The sequence below is a fragment of the Otolemur garnettii genome, unplaced genomic scaffold, assembly GCF_000181295.1.
Source record: "Otolemur garnettii isolate 467f Iridium unplaced genomic scaffold, OtoGar3 scaffold00168, whole genome shotgun sequence".
Taxonomy (NCBI): domain Eukaryota; kingdom Metazoa; phylum Chordata; class Mammalia; order Primates; family Galagidae; genus Otolemur; species Otolemur garnettii.
Genome location: NW_003852563.1, coordinates 2,891,608 through 2,898,723, shown reverse-complemented (window position 1 = coordinate 2,898,723; position 7,116 = coordinate 2,891,608). Strand labels below are relative to the sequence as shown.

Genomic DNA, 7,116 nt, shown 5'->3' with positions numbered 1-7,116 from the left:
TGTAGCTTGGGCAACAGAACAAGACTCTGTCTCAAATAAATAAATAAATAAATAAAATATATATTTTGATGCTAGTTAAAAGAACTTCACTATTTGTAGCATTTAAAACATGTAATATAATCCCAACAGATCAGAATGTACAAGAGCAGTCTACTTGACGAGAAATTGCAATAATAATGGAACTGGGTTGGGAGTATATATTTGCATAGAAATACTGTATAAGGCAATTTCTAGCATGAGCTAAGTAAAATTATTTAAAAGAGTATAAACAGGATACTCATTAGTAATGTCATAACAAAAAACCATGATACTCGGGTTAAAAGAGCACTTATCTCAAGGTGATTGCTTTCCTTGGTTATGATAAGGATTATCATCACTATATTGTGTTCTGAGGTGGAGCATTTGCTCCTAGTGCAAACTTCTGCATTTTCAGGCAAACATGTACACTCCTTGCCTAAGCACTATTTCAGGATCTTGGCTGATACCACTCACCACTTTGCTTTGCACCACCTAACAAATAGCTACAGGAAACTGCCTGCCTCCAGAGTTTATTTTCTCATATACCTCAATGTCTTTTAATACCCAATTTCTCCCATATCATTCTTCCTCTCCTCTAATACCTGGCTAATTCTGCTTCGGTCCTCTCCTTTTTGTGAAACGCAACAGCTCTTAGTCACCAGGACAGACATGGTCAAATTCCCCGCTACCCCTGGGCACTCTCAGTACTCTGAGCCTACCCTGGTTCTACAGTTAATACATTATAGTGTAACTTTGATTTAATTATCTATCTCCAGTCCCAAGAAGCAGAACTATTCCTGTTATCTTTGTATTTCTAGTGCCTGGAATAGTTCCTGGTCTGGAGTAAGCGTGGAAGAAAATTTTATTCAACAAATAATTTTTCCTTATTTATCTGATCTATACTATAGTTGTCTTCCCTTGTCTACAGGAGATACATTTCAAGATCCCCAGTGGGTGTCTAAAATCATGAATTATACCAAATGCTATATATAGTGTTTTTCAATATAGACATGCCTACGATAAAGTTTAACCCAGAAATTAGGCCCAATCAGAAATTAACAGCCAAAATACTGTAATAGCTGTTAAGTGAAGGTTTTTCTCTTTCACACACACTCTCTCTCTGAATATCTTATGGTGCTATATTCATCTATTTTTAGAGCATTGTTGACTACAGGTAACAAATCGTGAAAACAAAGAAAAAATGAGGAAGGGGAGAACTGCCCTATTAAGAAGGCTAACGTATGACGAATACTAACGTCCTCACACTCACAACTGCTAGTCAGCGTTTCTTATGCTTCCTTTCTCAGCTCCTTTAGCTTATGTTTGTTTCTTTCTCTCAGACCTAACAGAACCATTTGCCACTTTTTTCACTGAGCCCTTGATGCAGTACGGTGTGATAAATTATAATATAAAAAGTGAAGATGAATAATAAAGAGGGAAATAAAACCCCAGGGTTCACTAAAATATTTTGTCATCTAAAACCATAAGCCATGGGTGATGCCTGTGGCTCAAAGGAGTAGGGCACCGGCTTCATATACGGGAGGTGGTGGGTTCAAACCCAGCTCTGGCTAAAAACTGCAACGATAATAATAAAGATGAAACCCTAAGCCTGAGGAAGGCCAAGATGGTAGACTACAAGCAGGCTGCACCATACCCCTCTCGCAAAGTGGATCAGAATGCTGAATAGATACGTACATTTTGATCACTTTTCTGTGTGAGAACACTGAGAATCCATGGAGAAATGGCAGGAAAGAAGTGATGAAGAGACAAGTGGGATGATCTGCCCAGCAGCACTGGATGTAATTAAGGAAAGCACCCACTATGGGGAAAGAGGAGAAATCCCAGACTCCACACTTTTCCTGAGGATACTGCAACCAGAGAGGCTGGAGGGCCCTTCCACTGCACCAGGCCTCGGGACTATACAGGCAACTGACTGGAGGCTTTGCAGCCGCATTGATTGGAGAGAAGAGACAGCTGGCTTGAGAGCCCTGTGCACCACAGAGTATCTCAAACCTGGAAAGCTACTATTGCCCACCCACGGAGTCCACTGTGTCCAGGGGTCCTGCTCCATCCTGCATGTGAGCTGTGTCCTGCCCACTTGCTCTGCACCAGGGTCCACTCTCCCCATGCCCTGTATGCCTGAGGGGCTGCTATGCCCTGAGAACCTACTAAGCCCCGAGCTGCACCCTGCACAGACTGTGTCCAACCTATGCATGTGGCACCTCAGACGCCCAGGCCTGCATGCAGCAGACCTCCTCCTACCTAACTCCACCTGGCGTGTGCACCTGGCACCAAGGGCCGGCACTGTCACAGTAACATGGTGATGACCACAGGGGAAGAGGGTTGATCCAGGAAAGCAGTGGTTTTAAAGGGTCACAGTGCATCTGCCCCTACTTGGCTTGGTCAATCTTCCTGTGTAGGACCCAAGCATACTATCCGGGGACCCATCCCTATCTTCACTAAGCAACAGAGGTCTCAGCAGAGAAGAACAGAGGTACCATATTTCCTATCTGTTTTGAGCTGAGAGAAGTGGCCCTAGATAAGAAGGCATCAGCATAAAACTCTTGTAACATGTGAAAATAGGCTATCTCCATACCCTTAAATGATCACAATAGTTCTCCAATAATGAATTTTAACCAAAAAGAAATCGTTGAAATAACAGTTATGAAGTTCAGATTATGGATGCCAAGTAAGATAAATGAAATTGAAGAGATGATAGGAAAACATTTTGAAGAAACAAACAAACAAAAAATCAGGATAAAAACAAAAATTCCCTAAAGAGATAGATAACATTAGAAAAGAGATACCAGAATTTAAAGAAAGGAAAGAATCATTTAGGAAATTTCAAAATACATCAAAAAGCTTTAATTAGACCAAGCAGAAGAAAGAATTTCAGGGCTCAAAGATAAGCATTTCAAAGTAATCAAGCAGTGAAAAAAATTGAAAAAAAAAAGAACAAAGAAAAATGAAAAATCACTGAAAGAAATATGAGAGTAGGCCAAGTGAACAAATATAAGAATTGTAGGTATCCCTGAGAAAGAAGAAGAAAAATCAAGAAGCATGGAAACATAATTGAAAGAATAATAGAGGAAATCTTTCCGTGATATTGCTAGAAGTTTACAAAGACATGTAGTCATCAGGTTGTCCAAAGTCAAAGTGAAGGGAAAAAATCTACCAGCCACGAGAGAAAAGTAACAAGTTGCTTACAAAGGAACACCAATTAGACTCACAGCAGACCTGTCACCAGAGACCTCTGAGGCCAGAATGGATAGGGTTTCCATTTTCAGTCATCTCAGGCAGAATAACTGCCAGCCAAGGATTTCGTATCCTGCTAAACTAAGCTTCCGAAATGATAGAGAAATAAAGTCTTTCTTAGACGAGCAAATACTAAGGGAATTTGACACTACTAGACCTGTAGTACAAGAAATGCTTAAAAGTGCTCCATACATAGAAATAATCAATTGACATCCAGCAATGTAAAAACATCTGCAAGCTAAAGCTCATACACCTCCTAAAACGGTAATGGATGGGAGAAAACAAAGCATGTAGGGGTCATTCAAGAGGATGAACAGAATGGTTTCTCACGTATCAGTGCTAACACTGAATTTGTACCCCCTCAATATTTTGAAATAAAATGAGGAAGTAAAACAATGAATTTAAAGCATGTTAAGATCTCTAAGCAACATAAGTAATGGTTAGATACAGATATAATCATCCTCTAGTTTCCCTGCGGAAGGCTTTCTCTAGGGTGACAATTTAAAAGCTATCTTCCCAGTCGTGGAATTCCAAAGATGGAAGATTTCACCTGTGAGTTTGGGAGAGGGCAGGGGGGAGGTGAGAGAAAAGCCTGCTCTGATTAGCCCGTTGATTTCTCTAGCTTCTAATCTGTCTTTCTGCAGGAAACACAGAATACTCTCTAATATGGCTTTTATCAGTAATGAAAATGATTTTTATTTTTAAATTCCATCTGCCTATTTTATCTAATGCTCTTTGGGGTCAAAACTCACACTGGAAAAAAAAATAATATGATTTTCTGGCCACTCCGAGCACTGCAACATTAACAAACAGTGCTCTGTCCTCCCTTAACTATTCTCCTCACATCAGTGATAGCTAAGATACCTGCGAGCAACACAGGTTTAGCTCCAGCAGGGATAATATTAGGTGCTGATTATGTGTGATTCCCTTAGTGCTAATTGACCTCTCTACTTTCACCACTATTTCTTAAAGCATTTCAGGTACAAATGGGTGAAATGTTACCTAAGAAAACCATTGGATATAATTTAACTTAAATATTCATACCTTAATAAGGCATAAAAATATACTCTATTATTTTATTTACTTCTTTATTTAGAGACACTGTCTTGATTTGCTGCCTGAGCTAGAGTACAGTGACATCATCATAGCTCACAGCAACCTCCAATTCCTGGGCTCAAGCAATCCTCCTGCCTCAGCCTCCCAAGAAGCTGGGACTACCAGCATGTGCCACCACAACTTGCTAAGTTTTCTATTTTTTGTAAAGATAGGATCTTACTATGTTGCTCAAGTTAGTCTTAAAGTCCTGGTCTCAAGGGATCCTCCTACCTTGACCTCCAAGAGTGCTAGGATTACAGGCATGAGCCACCACACCCACCTATATTCTTATGTTTAAAATGTCAATTATTCAGAAACTTTAAAATGATCTCCCCATTATTAGTGCGCTATTACTAATAATACTTTGAAAGCTTTGTATGTGGTATATCGTGATCCTAGCATGAAAATATCGTCCTAGACAATCCCATAGGTCAGCTAGGAAAAGTTTCATTCTAACAAAGATTCTATAATGGTCTCAACCAAATGACCAAACTTGCTTGGAAGACAACACTATTAATTTTCTTTGAAAAGTTCAGTGATTCTCCACCTATAATTCCTAATGCCTGTATTTAACCCAAAGACTTGTGTTCATCCAGCTGCATATAAATAGTGTTTCCTTTTCATATTACACATGCTAGCCAGGCACTGAAAATAGACTAATACACACGAAGGTATTATTAGAAAGATGCAAAGTTCTGACAGTGTTAAGCAAGTGTTCGTACTGTTCAAATGCCATCATGCAGATAATTTTCACATCATTAATTATAGTGATTGCCAAGAAATGCCAGAAGTAGCATTTTTTAATGAAAAATAAGGTTTTAGAAAATAATACCTTGTTTAATAGGATTATATAAATGTCTGATTAGGGAATGAATACACATTCATTATGGAAGAAACTGTTATTTGGATTCCGCATCAGAGCGGTCATGAAAAAGAAGCAGAGTGTCGTACTCATATGTAATGTTGTATAAAATAGATCATAACATATGCAGCTATAGAAAACATGCCTCTGGATGGAACGATACTATTAGTAGTTTTAAGTTTAATGTTGCCATTTAATGAAACTGTATGGAAAGTAGGATAACCCTAATTCATAACCTCAGAAATAATTCAACCAGTGGTACTGTCATCTTCAAAATAATTTCCAATATTTTTATAACTCCTGTCTTCCTCTGTCACAAAAGTTAAAGTTTCAGGACACCTGGATCATGCTGATATTTGGAAGAAAATAAACACTCTGGTAGCAGGTTTTTATAAAGCTCTGCCAGCACGGCAGATGTAGACAGATGTTCATTTCCCTTTGCAATCTGCATCATGAAGTTCAGAGTTTCCATTAACTTCAAAGAAGAATTGGAATACTGAAGAGATATTTACAGTCAAGAGAAAGGGGTAGGCATAAGATAGAGATAGAGGCAAGCCACGTAGACTCGGGTACAAGACGTGCCTCAGTATACCAAATCACACTGCGTACGACACCGGAGTTTTAAAGTCGATTAATGCCTCTTCACAAGAAAGGCATCTTTCCACCATTTCAAGGCAGGCCATGGAAGTTCACTGTTTTGACACAGCTTTACGCACTTTTCTTACTAATCATACACGTTAAAGTAGAATTTGGAAAATTGAGTATTAAATGAATAAAATAGAAGCTTGAATTGGAATTACTGCTCCAAGTTTTCTTAAACTAGTTTCTTAAACCAGCTTATGGCTAAACATGGCTAGAAGCAAAAGTTAGAGAGGACAGAGCTGGAAGAATGTACACATTCCTAGTTCTTTATTCTGTCTTTAAGGAAACTATATCTAAAACATCTGAGTAAATGATTTTTTTTTAAATAAATGGATCCCAATAGCCTGATTTCTACAAGCTCCTATAAAATCTTCATAACCTTCATAGCTTCTTCATATCTTTAGTCTTTTAATTTGAGTTCATGATGCTGTGTTCAATCTCTGTGGAAATAGCAATGAATGTGTAAAATTACACTATTTACTTGAATGTTGGTATTTCACTTCTAGATTGAAAAGTTCTTAGTGTAGCCTGGGAATTTTAAAAGTGGAATTATTATAATAGAAATATTTGATAAAGTTTTATAATATTTTCAACCATAAAAAAACTACAGATTTGTTTAAGTTTTTTGGTACTTGAAACTAAAATATTATAACTCACAGATTCTTTTAATACCTTTCAATTACACTGGATATCATGAACATTTTCTATTCAATGATATTTGAACTAAAATATAATGTTACAGGATCTCATAGCCTATAATATATTTAACAATGTATAAGGATCCTGCTATGTTATATATTATAATTTATTGGAAAATTATTGGACATCTGAACCATTTTCAATTTTTGAGATTCCACATAGTATATATAGGTATGGATATCTTTTGTGATTTTGAGTCCATTTATGACTTGGGATAAATTCTCTAAAGTAGGGGTGCTGATTCAAATGATAGGCAAAAATGTTTGGTTTTTCATACATTTCAACAATTTACTGTACATGAAGTTATACCAATGAATTCACACAAACACCCCAGCAATTTATGAACTTTCTAGCTTCCCCACACCCTCACCAAAAAGGCAGGGGTCCTCAAACTTTTTAAACAGGGGCCAGTTCACTGTCCCTCAGACCATTGGAGGGCTGGACGGCAGGCCCGGGATAAGCCGACTGCTAAACAGAACAGGCAGTGACCGCAAAAACACTCAGCAGGCCGGACAAATGTCCTCGGGGGGCCGCATGTGGCCCGC

At 38.2% G+C, this 7,116-nt stretch overlaps 1 protein-coding gene across 1 annotated transcript in view; it reads right to left on the bottom strand.

Moving 5' to 3' along the window:
* USH2A (usherin) overlaps positions 1–7,116 on the bottom strand; it is a 775,219-nt gene that overhangs the window by 552,005 nt on the left and 216,098 nt on the right. The gene's annotated exons all lie outside the window — the stretch shown is intronic.